Source organism: Anolis carolinensis, chromosome 2, assembly GCF_035594765.1.
Source record: "Anolis carolinensis isolate JA03-04 chromosome 2, rAnoCar3.1.pri, whole genome shotgun sequence".
Taxonomy (NCBI): Eukaryota; Metazoa; Chordata; class Lepidosauria; order Squamata; family Dactyloidae; genus Anolis; species Anolis carolinensis.
Genome location: NC_085842.1, coordinates 93348424 through 93362961, shown reverse-complemented (window position 1 = coordinate 93362961; position 14538 = coordinate 93348424). Strand labels below are relative to the sequence as shown.

Genomic DNA, 14538 nt, shown 5'->3' with positions numbered 1-14538 from the left:
CTTTTCCTATGCTTCTGCAAAGGTGCTTAGAGTGACTTGTAGGTCTTTTTCTGAATGAACTGGCCATAGAATCATAGAATCATAGAATAGTAGAGTTGGAAGAGACCTCATGGGCCATCTAGTCCAACCCCCCGCTAAGAAGCAGGAAATTGCATTCAAAACACCCCCGACAGATGGCCATCCAGCCTTTGCTTAAAAGCCTCCAAAGAAGGAGCCTCCACCACACTCCGGGGGAGAGAGTTCCACTGTCGAACAGCCCTCACAGTGAGGAAGTTCTTTCTGATGTTCAGGTGGAATCTCCTTTCCTGTAGTTTGAAGCCATTGTTCCGTGTCCTAGTCTGCAGGGCAGAAGAAAACAAGCTTGCTCCCTCCTCCCTATGACTTCCCCTCACATATTTGTACATGGCTATCATGTCTCCTCTCAGCCTTCTCTTCTGCAGGCTAAACATGCCCAGCTCTTTAAGCTGCTCCTCATAGGGCTTGTTCTCCAGACCCTTGATCATTTTAGTCGCCCTCCTCTGGACGCTTTCCAGCTTGTCAACATCTCCCTTCAATTGTGGTACCCAGAATTGGACACAGTATTCTAAGACTGTTGCTATCATATCATCATGAAGGAACTACAAGATGTTCAAGAATTTGTCAGAGTATCCAATATTTTGGAAGATGGTCCAGAAAGCACTGTGATTCACTTTGTTGAATGCCTTTGTAAGATCAAATAATTCCCTATACATTTTTCTTGGAGCTCTCACGCAGTGAAGGTGATATTCACTGTTCCTATGGAGGGGCAGCAGCCTTTCTGAAATTCTGGGAGGTGATGTTGGTGGCATCCTTGAAGTTTGCTGGGATTTTCTTCATCTATCACACTTTTGAAATGAGTTGGTGGAGTTGTTGTGTCAGCTTAGCTCAACCATCTTTAAAGATTTCAGCAGGGATCCCATCAAGTCTGCTTGCTTTGTTATTTTTTAGTTGGCTGATGACTTTTCTGACTTCCTCCAAATTAGGTAGTGTTGCAAGTTCATCCTTGGTATATTGTTGCAAGATTTGTGAGAGAATGATCCTTGTGTGTTGTTTGGAGAAGGGTTCATTTAGAGGGCTCTTGAAGGGCTTGAGTATTCATTTTATGCCTTGTCTTTCTTCCTTGGAATCTGCATTTGGACATCGTGGATTGAATTAACTTGTGGTCTGTCCAGCAGTCATCAGTGCCTGCCATGGCTCTTGCAAGAAGCACATTGTTGTGGTTTGTGGCATGTATTATTATATAGTGTAAGACAGGCATGTCAAAAGTCCATCCTGGGGGCTCAATGCGGCCCCTGTTCAAATTTCCACTGGCCCTTTCTCTTCAGGCCTCCCTCCCTTGCTTCTTTCTTTCCTCCCTTCCTTCCTTGACTCTCTCCCTCCCTCTCTCCCTTCCTTCCTTCTTGCGAATCGGAGCCCCAGAAAAGGCAGTCTCCTTGGGAAGAGAGAAAGTGAGATGGTGGTTGCGCAGACGTTACTTCAATTGGGATGGTTTAATCTAATTACGAAGACTCAATCCCGATGCTGCCACCAATTGTGATGGTGCTAAAGCCAATTGGGAAGACTCAAGCCAATTGTAATGGTGTCAAAGCAAATTGTAAATGCTGTTTCCACTGCTGAGGGGATTTTTGAATCTTTTAATCCCTCTAGATTATATATATATCACCTTTATATGAGGGGAAGGATTACAGGGGGTGATCTTTATTTCAAGATCCCAGCCTCTGTCTCTGTAGTTAGGGATTTCTGTGTTGTTGTTCCCTTTCTGAGGTAACTGTGACTATTACTCTTTCCCAATTAGGTGATTTATTAAGGTAACTGCCACCAATGTGAGGCTTTTGAATTATCACCGATTAAATTTGGCTCCACAGATGCAGATGAGATGTAATGAGTCAGTTGTTAGCAAAGAACAACAGTAGTCCCTGGTGTAATTCCACTCTCACTCTCCTACTGATGATATAAATTGTAGTGAACTCTAACCTCAGCTGAGCTCCTTAGTGAACAATGTCCCAACTACAATAAAAGCCTTTAATTTGATCTACTACCGATCAAATTCCTGATCACTAGTCCTTCCCAACTAGAGATATTGACTAGGCTCCCTTTAGTCTGCCTTGACTAAAGATTTTAGCCAGGCCGGTCTCCTCAGCCCTTCTTGACTGAAAAGCCTCCCGCCACGCACTCCCTGGCTTCTTTTTTTTAACTCCCACTTTTTCCTTTTCTTGGCTCCGCCCATTTCTCCCTCTGGTGAGCTAGCCAGCTCCGTCTCCTTGGTAACAGCACTACTGTGGATTGAAACAAGATGGCTTCTGTTTCAGCTACTGTGTCAACTAAACACAAATACATACTCTAACAGTCAAAATTAAACATAATAACTATGACTTCTCCACAGTGGTCTCTTGCGTCCTTTCAGTTTCTCCTTGGGTAACTCTGTCCTCAGGCATCTTGTCTCAGTGTCCCCTTGCCTCTTTCTTTCTTTTCCCCTGCAACCTTTTCTTTATGCAAAGGAAGTTTCCCCAATTGCACTGCTTTCTGCGTGTGCTCACTGCTGCTGCTACTGCCTCTGCATGGCTGAAAAGGGTGGGCCCCGGAGGTCAAGCACCTGCCTGGCTTCCCTTCCTCTGTTCCTTCTCTGCTCTGCCTTCATCCTGTGTTGCCTCCCTGTGTTTTCCAAAATGGCTGCCCTTCGCTGCAACTCCTCCCTTGGGAAGAAAAGGGGAGGGCTAGGCAGTTAAAATTGTTCTTCATTTTATATATTGTATTGTTTGTTTGGTTGGTTTTTTTGCACGACAAATAAGACATCTACAGTGTGCATAGGAATGCGTTCATGTTTTTTTCAAACTATTGTCTGCCCCCCGCCCAACAGGTCGAGGGATTGTGAACTAGCCCTCACCTTTAAAAGGTTAGACACCCCTGGTCTAAGAGGTACGAATCCTTTGAGAAGGGGGTGCTTCTATGGTGTCTTATAATAACTTTATTCTTATAGTCTTTTATTCTTAAGCTTGTTTCTGGTGGAATATAATCTAGTTCAAAGCAGATAATCTGGATTTTATTTTGCATTGTAGAAGTGGCCACAGAAGAGACCACAAAGTCTATCCAGTCCAACTCCTGCACTGGTGACAAGAATGGAAGTACCCTCTATTGCTCAAAGCGTACTGCAAAGGTGCTATGAAAATGGTTTCTGCATTGCTATAGAAGGCCTCCCTTCTTCTATTGCATTATCACTAGATAAGACATAAAGATAATGATTAAGGAGAAGATGATGGTTATAGGCAGGTGAGTGACTTTGTAGGTCCATAAGGGTGGCTCAGAAGGTGGGAGAAAGATGGGATTTTGTCATGTATTCAGTTACATATATCATCAAGAGAATAATAAGGCTCAGAAAGCAGTTTCAGGTAAATTTTGAAGAAACCAAATGATTTCCCAAAATGTCTGGTAAATATTTAACTGGTTTCAAGCCTAATTCTGAATCTGAGTGAGTTCTGTATTGCAAATGAGATTTTTAAGAAACATGAGAAAACCTGACATTTGTCTCCTCACCCTGTCCTGACCTCACAGGAAAAGTTAACCTGGCTTATAAGAACAATAACAATGTATGGCTTCCAGTTTTCCTCTCTCTCTCTCTGTAGATGGAGACAACTAAAGATGTGGGAAGGCTTGTATTGATCTAGCAGGATGCCCTATACTGGAGGGATCACACAGAGCCTTTGGAGAGAGAATGTTTGGGGGGTTTTTTCCACAGTGGGACTAGGCAGAACAAGGGAAATAGCAGTGAGGTTACTTGAAATAAAATCTGGCTATTTTAATGGCTGGAGTCAAAACTCTCCCCGATACAACTTTTCTTCTAAAAACTGGCATTGCTTCATCCTCTGGTGATAATTTTATATTTTTTGCTTTCAGCTCCCAAACTTACTTTTCCTCCAAAAGGACAAGTCTAGGCCAACCTTTGGGGAATAATATTTCCTAGCCACAAAGCATCCATTCTTTTCAGACTTTAATGCCTTTCATTTTCTCTCTGCTGCAAATGAGATGTGATAACAGAGCAACAAAACTTTGTTATTTAATCATTAAGATAAATCTTATGAGGATCCAGGACACCAAATAAGTGGGAAGTCAGAATTTAAAAAAAAAAAAGGGGGGGGGGGTTTCCAGGTGTAGAAAACATCTCATTTTTGCACAGACATGAGCTACTAAAAGAAGTCATATCCAACTTGATGTACTCCAGATATTTTTGTCTTCAATTCTTATCACCCCTAAACAGCATGGGATCCTATCGAGGAAGTTGGGAGATGGCACTCAGTTGGGTAAAACTGGCATAGGGGATTATTTTTTTTGTATCTGCTCCAGAAAAGACTTGAGCTATGCCTAGAACCTAGGTCAGTTACATCTCACATTGCTCCCCTTAGGTACAATTTCATTTCCCAGTTTGTCTCTTTGAGATAAAATAGGATGTCACTTTTTATTATAAGGGTTGGAAATGCCCTCCTATATGTATGATGATGAACACTCTTAGCACAAACTGTCCCATTGATATGCTCAAAGCCGGAGATTTCTGCAAATGGATTTTAGCTGGTTACTCCCAGCAGCATTAAAGTGACATTTCGAATTTTTCAGTATAATCTCAGCAGATAGTCTACTTACTGCTTCCATACCAATTTTATATTAACGGTCTCAGGCACTTTTGCATTAAGCCCATTAGTGGGGACCAAGGCAAGGGCAGAGACCTACAGATGAATGTGGCAGACTAAATATATTCATCAGCAATTAATAAAAGCTCAATGTGATTAATCAAAACATATGGGAGTTTCAATTAGAGAAGCCAGTCTTGATGACATAGGACAATCTCCCACCTTTTCTTCAGCAGAGATCACAATCTTCACTTAACAGCAACACTTGCTCTTTAAAGAAATCCATCATTTTCTTCATTCAGGTATCTTCTTAATTCGTAATGAAACAAAGATTTTAAAAGGGTATTTTACTGAAAACATTAAAAAAATATTGGAAACTGAGCAAAATCATTTTAGTCCAATGGAGCTGTTTTGTTAAGTAATGACTCATTATTTCATCATGCCTTATAAAAGGAATGGGCAACATCAGCTAAAACATACACCAGTTTTATGTGCTTGTCAGATTTTTTTCCCCATCAATTTCTGCTCATTTTGGTTATATTTCAGGACTGAAGCAGAGAACATTTCAGGACATTTAATGGGCGCGTTTTTTCCAGTTTCATTGGGAGATGAAGATTTCAGGGGAGACTGGAGAACCCACAAAAAGGGATTGGGGCCACAGTTATCACTCCTCTACTTTACAAGGGGAGATTTGTTGCAGCCAGAGTATATAAATGGAAACAAACACCCCTTTATTCAGTGTATTTTCTTGAGAGGTTGTGATCTCTGATTATTTTGATTGTGTACATGCATTAAAAGTACATGCATCATTTTTGCTGTGAATTTTGTTATGCTTTGTTGAAGTCAAGCAGTTCTCTGGTAAAACCACTCTGTATCATCATATATTAATCAATATTTTCATAAAATGCAAGCTCTCCAAGTCTAATAGAATACTAATATATACATTACTACCTACCCCATCAGAAGATTAGTTGGTGAATTAGGTTCCAAAGTTTTATATGAGTCAGTTATTTTTCAAAACCCAAAGCAATAACAGTCGCAGGTAAAGAAACATCGTCTGTTAACAGCACTTTACCTGGAGATCCTGTATTGAATAGGAGGTTGGACCTGATTGAATTAATGTAGTTTGACCTATAGTGCCATAGTTTTATCCTATGGCATCTTGGTATTTTTGCAAGATCTTTAGCCTTTTCTGCCAAAGAGTGTTTTTCTGTCACCAAGTTTCAAATTCCAGGATTCAGATAGAGGGAGCCATGGCAGTTAAAGTAGTGACAAAGTGCAATAATTCTATAGTGTGAATACACTGAAAGTCTATTGAAAATAATGCTTAAACCTGGAATATTTTTGGGACATATGACAGCATTTATCTGAACCACTGCAACTATAATCACATGTAACTTGTTACTGACAAGATTCATCTACACCTAAAAATTATTGTAAGCATTTCAATGAGACCTGGGTGAGTATAGTGATTGTGCTAAAAATATACATCCAGGTGCATGCCTGTGTTTGCAGTAGTGGTATATGTCATCCTGTGGCATATTTCAAGAGTTCTCTGCCCTGGGCTCAAAAAGTCAAAGCCAGTCCTGCAATTGACAAACAGTAGACTAGAATAAGAAATATCATAAGGATAGGGTTGTTTTCCAGGCTGTATGGCCATATTTCAGAAATATTCTCTCCTGACGTTTTGCCCACATCTATGGTAGGGATCCTCAGAGGTTGTGAGGTATATTGAAACAGAGAACATTTCAGGACATTTTATCATGAGGATACTTTTGTTTAATTTCTGATAAGTACAACATCCACTAAATCCTAAGACTTTTTGGTCACTCTGTAGGAGTCTTATGTTATTTTTGTTGCAACAGATCAACATGGCTGTAACTTTTCATTCCAGATTTTTGTGTATAAGATAAAGGATTCTCATACACAGCTTTGATCAGAGCTGGAAGAAGTTTCTGTTTTGAATTATTGCTTCCAGAACTCCCCAGTAAGCATATTGGCTGAGAAGTATTGGGTATTGTAGTCCCTTGACAACTTTAAATGACCTTCTGTACCCATAAGAACTTCTCTGCCTCCGTTGCAGTCAGCCCACCATATCTGCTGACTTAGGGTCACAAAACCCCCATGAAAGTGAAAAACTGCAAATAAAAATGGCTATTTTTAAATTGAAAGAACACCTCTCTAGGAATGTCTGTCCTTTAGCATGACTCTATAGTTATCCTTTGCTGGAAAGAGCTGAAGATTTCTAGAGAGGTATTCTCTGTAGGAAGCCCTAGGTCCTCCAGTGTGACCAGAGGACCACGCAGCCACACTGGAGGAACTAAGGATTCCTACATTTCAATCAAATCTGTGAATGAACAAATTCACAAAAGTCAGCCCTAAAATGTGAAGCAACTGTAGCTTTAGTGGGTTATTAGGTACAAAAAAAATTCAAAATTAATGTCCTTGTCAATCCAAGGGTTTCAGGGATGTCAACATAGAATTCTTAGACAAGATATCTACTGAATTTCACTGCATTGGAGCTTAGAAACATTTCTTTTTGGATAACAATTCCCAAATACTTAAGATAGCATGACCAAACCCAAAATGTCATTTTCTCAAGTCCTGAAATGTATTAAAACATAAAGTAGTCCCTGTCTCCTTACTTGCCTTGGAATTTTCCTCTGGTGTATCCCTTCACCTGCCAGTTAGGAAATACTTGTTCACCTTTAGGAAAATATAAGTTCTATGAATTATGTGGTCAATAGAGCCAACAGGAAGTAAAGATAGAAGAAAGCTTTCTATGCTCTTGAAATAAGAGGTTTTCAATGATGTGCTTTGACTGTGGGGACATGCCAATATCCTTTTATCTGCCAACTTCCTCCTGGGTTCCTCACAATGGATGGTTCACTGCTTTCAGATTTGTTTCTGCCTGAATGTCCACTCCAGTTCTTTTGTGGCTAATATATAGTCATGTAGTTGCAATGGGAATGTCAGAAACATGTTAGTGTACAGTGTGCCAATATATTGTGGGAATAATGAAACGGCATTTTAAAATAAAAGGAAACTCACAGTTAGATATAAAATGAGAATGCAGCCTGGTAGAATATTCTTGTAAAAAAGGGGGTAACCCAAGGCAAAGCCAATAATAGCTTTCTTTTCACATGTTCTTAACAGCAGAATTTCTATTTCTTGTGCAAAGGCAAACACTCAAAATCCATTCATTGAACAATGCTTTTAAACAGCTACTGGCTTCATCAAACAACAGAAAAGCCAAATCTTGTGATCTTTTCAATAACAACATGTTGTTGTGGTTGTTCCTATAAATGTTGGCTTGAAACATAAGCAGATAAGCACAATAAAGCCAATGATTAAAAACATTAAATAAATTTGTTTTCCGTGCCCACTTCATCTTAGCAGTGCAGAGGGGTGGGGAGAGAATGCATGTGTCCAGGGTGCCACATGTGCATAGTCTTTCAGGTTCTTTTTCTGAAACATTTCTCAAAAGTTATCTTAAATTATCATTACAACAGCCAATTAACATTCATTTTTAGGCAAGATTATAGAATGTGTGGCTTTTCTGCACCAGGGATTCCTGGTTGAAACAGATTATCTAGATCCCTTCTTGGTGGATGTGAACCCAGAAGGGAGTGTTACTGGACTCCTGTACAACACCTTGTCCATTGACCTGTGAAGTCCCTCAGGGTTAAGTTCTGTCCCACATGATATTTAGCATAAGCATGAAATTGCTGGGAAAGGTTGCCAAGAGTTTTGAAGTCTTATGACATCAGAATGTGGATGACAACAGTTTGTTTCTAAACTGGTGCCTATCATCAGTAAAGGAGCGAATGAAGGCAAAAAAAGGAAACTTGATCCAAATGAGATAGAGATGCTCCTGGTTGGTCAAATGGCAGATTGGGGAATAGGGATTCAGCCTTGTTTAGAGATGTACTGTATCACATACCGATTCTTCTACTGTTGAATTATCTTTTTAAAGGTTTCTTATTTTAAAAAAGATGGTGAAGCTAACTTTTCAACCAGTTTCATGAACTACCTCTCAGGATTCTATATTTTTAAGACAAAATAAATCTCTATTGAGTAACTCTAGAATCTTTGTCTAAATCTTTGATTTAGTAACACACTCCTTGGCTTCACAGATACAACAGGCAAAGGAGATTGCATAGTTAAATACATCTGCTTTATTAATGAAAGTTCTGTGATACGACCATTCATTGCTATAGATTTGTATGCTTAAGAAGGAGAAAACCACATCTTTTGCTCCAGAGCCTGAAGTTTGACCTCTGAGGGGATAAGAAGTGATATTTCCTCTTGAGTACTACTGTGTAATTCATCAAGTTAGGGGCTTCTTGATATTTCCTGTTCAAACATCACATAATAGTCACAGCAAGGAACAGGTTATTTCACTTGAGAGATCAATAGTGTCATGTACTTGAATAATATAAAGCCTAATTTTCAAAGAAGTGTCAGCATGGTCTTGAAATCTATATACTTGCCTTGGTGTAGCTTTGATTCTGTGCTTCCCCATTTTGACACTGGTGGCTACAAAAAGCCTTTTCTGGTTTCCATATTTTAAAAGTGGTTTTGGAGAATGTGGTACCACAGCTTGAATCTTCAGACTCAAACTAATCTGAAAAAGATCAATTTTTTTTTAAAAAAAACTTGGCCTTGTTTACATCACTTTCAGTCTGCAGATGCAGGCTGTGGTATTAATCCTATTGGTCATCAAATTCCAGTTTGAGTAGACCTACTGAATGAACAGTGAAAAATGTGCTGAAAACCCTGATTACTAGTTCTACTCTTACAAAGGGATTAACAAAGAATTAAAATTTGTGTGCCTTAGCACCTGAAAATCTACAATTAAAATGCAACCGAACAAACACTATGTATACACGCAGTGAAAAACATTTACAAATTTTGGTGCCTTCACCTTTATTTATTTAATTAATTTAAAACATTTATATTCTACCCTTCTCACTCTGAAGGGGACTCAGGGCAGAGCACAACATATATACAGCAAACATTTAATGCCGGAACATAAAATAAACTATAAATACATAACACTAAAAACAGTTATCTCCACTTAAAATCAATTGTTTATTCACATTTTTTGCAATATCGATTTGGGGCCACCTATATTTCAAGCCAATTAATTATGATCTTACAGTAATTATCTACACATTACATGGAAGTCTTTTAAATTTTAATGGGATCTATATCTAGATATATTCTATTGAAAAGTTACTTTTCAGCAAAACAGCACACCATATTTCATTGCATAATAGTTATCACCACAAAATAATCGCACCCCCATTTTTTGGGTGCCCAAAATTGTATTTTTGGGTTTTTTATTTTTGTATAATGGGCACACTCCCATTTGGGACTGACTCTCCCTTCCTTCATTCTCTGAAGGCCAAGACAGTTTAAAAACTACAAAATGAAGGTCTCTGAATCCCCACTCTTCTCTCCTCCCTTCCCCTTCTTCCAAGGCAAGAAATTTTTCAAAACCTGGAATCAAGTTCTTTGGAGGCAGGAGGAAAGATCTGAGTTCCAGAGACATCCATTTCAGGAAGAAGAAGAGAAGAGTGGAGTTTCAGGGACCTCCATTTTAAAGGTTTTAAACTGCCTTGCAACCAGAGAAACAAGGAAGACTGGACCATCCCATCTCCTCCTCTTCTCCTTTCAGAGGGAATACATTTTATTTTGAAAAATGAAACAAAATGGAAAATGGAGAATCAAAGGCAGATTTTCCTCATGTAAAAATCCTTTTTGGATTACAATTCCAAGAATATCACAAACAGAAATACAAAGGGATCTTGTACAACCTTTTAGACTAGGGGCCCTTCCACACAGCTGTATAAAATACACATTGAACTGGATTATCTGGCAGTGTGGAATCAGATAATCCAATTCAAAGCAGATATCAGCCTTCTGGGTTATATGGCTGTGTGAAAAGGCCTTAACTGAGAGAAATGTTGATAGCTGGTGAAGTAGACTTCAGTTTACAAAAGTTTATGCTACCAATGTTTTTCTCTCAGTTAGTCTCAAAGGTGTTGCAAAACCTCATTGCATGCTGATCCAGACAAACATAACTATATATTTAGAATCATAGAATCATAGAATCATAGAATAGTAGAGTTGGAAGAGACCACATGGGCCATCTAGTCCAACCCCCTGCTAAGAAGCAGGAAATCGCATTCTTTGAAGTGAACTGTCACCATACTTAGGCCTGGGCTGTGGCGCAGGCTGGTGAGCAGCCAGCCAGCTGCAGCCAGTTGCAACAAATTACTCTGACCAAGAGGTCATGAGTTCGAGGCCGGCTCAGAGCCTATGTTTGTCTTGTCTTTGTTCTATGTTAAAGGCATTGAATGTTTGGCTTATATGTGTAATGTGATCCGCCCTGAGTCCCCTTTGGGGTGAGAAGGGCGGAATATAAATACTGTAAATAAATAAATAAATAAATAAATAAATAAATAAATAATACTTCTCTCCATCTTTTGCACATTTGTTTGTTTAAACACTTTTTGGGCAAGAAAAGTTGAGAGGTTCTTGCTTCTGGGGAATTCAACATCTTTTGTAATTACCCTGTAGACCTGCTGCTTGGCCAATAGAATTTCTCTCCCAAGGGCCATGAGCAGACTACTGGTGCCTTAAGACCCCAGCAGGATATTCCAGATTACTTGTGGCCTACACTGAAGGCAAATAGCAGTCCTGGGATCTGCTCCCACATTGTAGTTGTTCCTGATAATGCATTACATTGCTTTTCATCACAGAGGTGCTGTTGTTTCCACAACTTGTCTGCATCAATAGAGTGGAAGCAGACCTATTCCTACAATCATTACTGAGATTCCTTACAAGTTGTATTGAGAATGAAGCTCCTCCACCACCAAAACGACTATAACTCATTCATCTTACTTACTCGAGAAATTTAGGGTAGTGAGATCTGGACCATAGTTAGCAAGACCCAGTATGCAGATAATGAGATCTGACAAGCAGATAGCGAGATATAGCACCAGGCTGCAGAGTCCATGCCTGGCAAGACCTAAAGCTAAAACCCAATCAAAGAAGTCTCAGCAGTTGAAGCAGAAGCCACCAAGGTAATTTATTTGATCTGACCAAAAAGGATGACAGCCAGCGGAAAGCCGCTCAAAGAAGCTGACATGCATTGTACAAATAAAACACAAATTTTATACAATTCGGTCTTTAGTATTTTGTGTGCATACCCAGCTGGGGCCAGCTTCATGCTGATTGGTGGAGCCGGCTCTGATGTCACAAGCAGCTGGGTGGATTCCCTCCACATGGAGGGCCTGCAGCACTCAACATCCAATAAGGTAGCTTTCCCTGCTTCTGATGCCAATTTTGGCTCTCCAGTGGCAGGTAGGGGGTGGGATGGTCAGGAAAAACAAAGAAGCCCAAATGTTGATTGGGTTTGCGGATGACTAGAACATCTAGAAATGGCATTTTCCTTCCTTTTCTTTTTCTATAGTGACTTGGATGTTTGGGTGGATGCTGTTGAGGTTGTCCAGGAACTTGTTTAGTTCTTCCTCTCCATGGCTCCAAATGGTGAAAGTGTCATCCACATATCTGAAACCTATAGTAGGCCTTTTTAGTGCTGTTTCTAGGGTTTGTTTTTCAAAGTGTTCCATGTAGAAATTTGCTATGACTGGGCCGAGAGGGTTCCCCATGGCCATTTCTAGATGTTCTAGTCATCTACAAACCCAATCAACAATTGGGCCACATAATTTACAGAAAACCTACACACACACACACACAGATACCATCATAAAATCTCCAACCATCACCCAAGTCAAAAAAGAAGCACAATCAAAGACCTAACAGACCGTGTACAAAGTATCTGCGAACCTCACCTCCTCCAAGGTGAACTAAACCACCTAAACTGGGCTCTACAGGCCAATGGATACTTCACTACAGACATCAGAAGAGCTGTAGGGCCAGATCAAGCCATGAGAATAAGGACAAAGATCCACCGAGAGGAAAAGTGTTCTCACCATACATCAAGGGAACCACTGACCGCATAGGCAAACTGATGAAGAAACACAACCTACAAACTATCTACAGATCCACTAAGAAAATCCAACAAATGCTGCATTCAACAAAGGACAAGAGGGATTCTCTCACCTCTGCAGCAATCTACCATATACCATGCAGCTGTGGACAAGTCTACATAGGGACCACCAAACACAGCACCCAAACACTAATCAAGGAACATGAAAGGCACTGCAGACTAACTCAGCCAGAGAAGTCAGCCATAGCAGAGCACTTGATGAAGCAACCTGGACACAGTATATTCTTTGAGAACACAGAAATGCTGGACCACTCTAACAACTATCATGTCAGACTACACAGAGATACCACTGAAATCCACAAGCATGTGGACAATTTCAACAGAAAGAAGGAAACCATGAAAATGAACAAAATCTGGCTACCAGTATTAAAAAATTCAAGAATCAGAACAGTAAATAAGGAATAACACTCTAAAAACAGAGGAATTTCAGACATGAATCAATCAGGGGCAGCTAGCACCTCCAAGCAAAGGATTCCCCCAGGCAGGAAGAAGCCAGGACATAAAGCTGGCAAGGCCATTAATACTAATCAAGATGATTAATTACAACATTCACACTGGTCTCCAACAGACAAGAGTTTTTTCTCCCTCCCTAGACCTTTCACAGATATATAAACCTTCCTCGCCTAGTTTTTCCAATATATCTCACAATCTCTGAGGATGCCTGCCATAGATGTGGATGAAATGTCAGGAAAGAATACTTCTGGAACATGACTATACAGCCCAGAAACACACACAACAACCCTGTGATTCTGGCCATGAAAGCTTTCGACAACACAATCTAACAAAGCTTCGTCTATTAAAAAAATAGATATCTGAATCCCTTGACACCAGTAAAAGTGGAGGTTTCAGTGTAATTTCGGAAAATCCACAAAACACCTTTATAGATGCATAAGGTGTTTTTAAAGATTGCCTCTAATTAGTGGAAATGAATTTCCAGAACTTGCAAAAGTTCTTTTTCATATAGTTTTGAAAATTCTTCATGCCCCATGGGGATTTCTAAGCTCTGGGTTTTATTCTTTTTGAACAGATGAAACTCCCTTCATATACCTCCTGTAGAAGCTTTACCAATAGGGCTTGAAGGTACGTGACACAACATTAAGACACTGAATTTTTGCATCTGTTGAATGGACATTATTGCTCTCTATTTTGTTCTAACTGTGTTGAAACTAGGTTTTCTCTATAGAAAGATCAGTTCGCAAGTGATTGAAAGAAGCAGAACAATCTCTGTATGTCTGCCAAAAAAATATAGAGTAGGCAGCTGTGAGTGAGGTTAAATTTACTGAAAGATTATCTTATTTGTGCTACAAGTCTTATGCATACCAACTTTGCTGTGCTTGAATAAGGGTACCAGAAATGATTGTTTGTTTGTTCTTCATTCTATGGCGGTTAACTGTATGCAGAAGAATGGAGCAGGAAAGCTTGTACAAGCTGAGTGGATTTGGAAGAGTACTGAAAATAAGACCTGGACTTTTATTACAAGTGCTTTGAAGATATTGTACAGCAATATGGTGACTGTTTTACAACCTGATTAATGCCATTACACATGCCAAAATGTGATCAGAATTTGTGTGCTGAGTTTAGTGCTTTTATCAGCTCAATTTTATTACTATTCTGCTACATTGTATCCTTAATTGAAGGTATTTCATTAATTGTATCTTTAATTTGTTAGCATGAAAACTCATATAAGAAAGAGGTCACATTCATACTGCTTATTCTGTTTAGCTCTTCTGTAAAAATACTGTAAAGCAGTGGAAACTCATGTTTCATGTGGGGAGGGCACCTCACTCATTATTTTTCAGGGTTGGGTCTTTTCACAAA

At 39.6% G+C, this 14538-nt stretch overlaps 1 long non-coding RNA gene across 2 annotated transcripts; it reads left to right on the top strand.

Moving 5' to 3' along the window:
• Positions 1-11578: 11578 nt before the first annotated feature.
• Positions 11579-14283, top strand: LOC134296121 (uncharacterized). Of its 2 annotated transcripts, none has more exons than XR_010002691.1 (3): positions 11579-11965; positions 13748-13800; positions 14121-14283. It is a non-coding gene; the product is annotated as an uncharacterized LOC134296121 (long non-coding RNA). The 2 variants fall into 2 exon arrangements; XR_010002692.1 differs by having other exon boundaries at positions 11965-12011.
• The last annotated feature ends 255 nt before the right edge of the window (positions 14284-14538 follow it).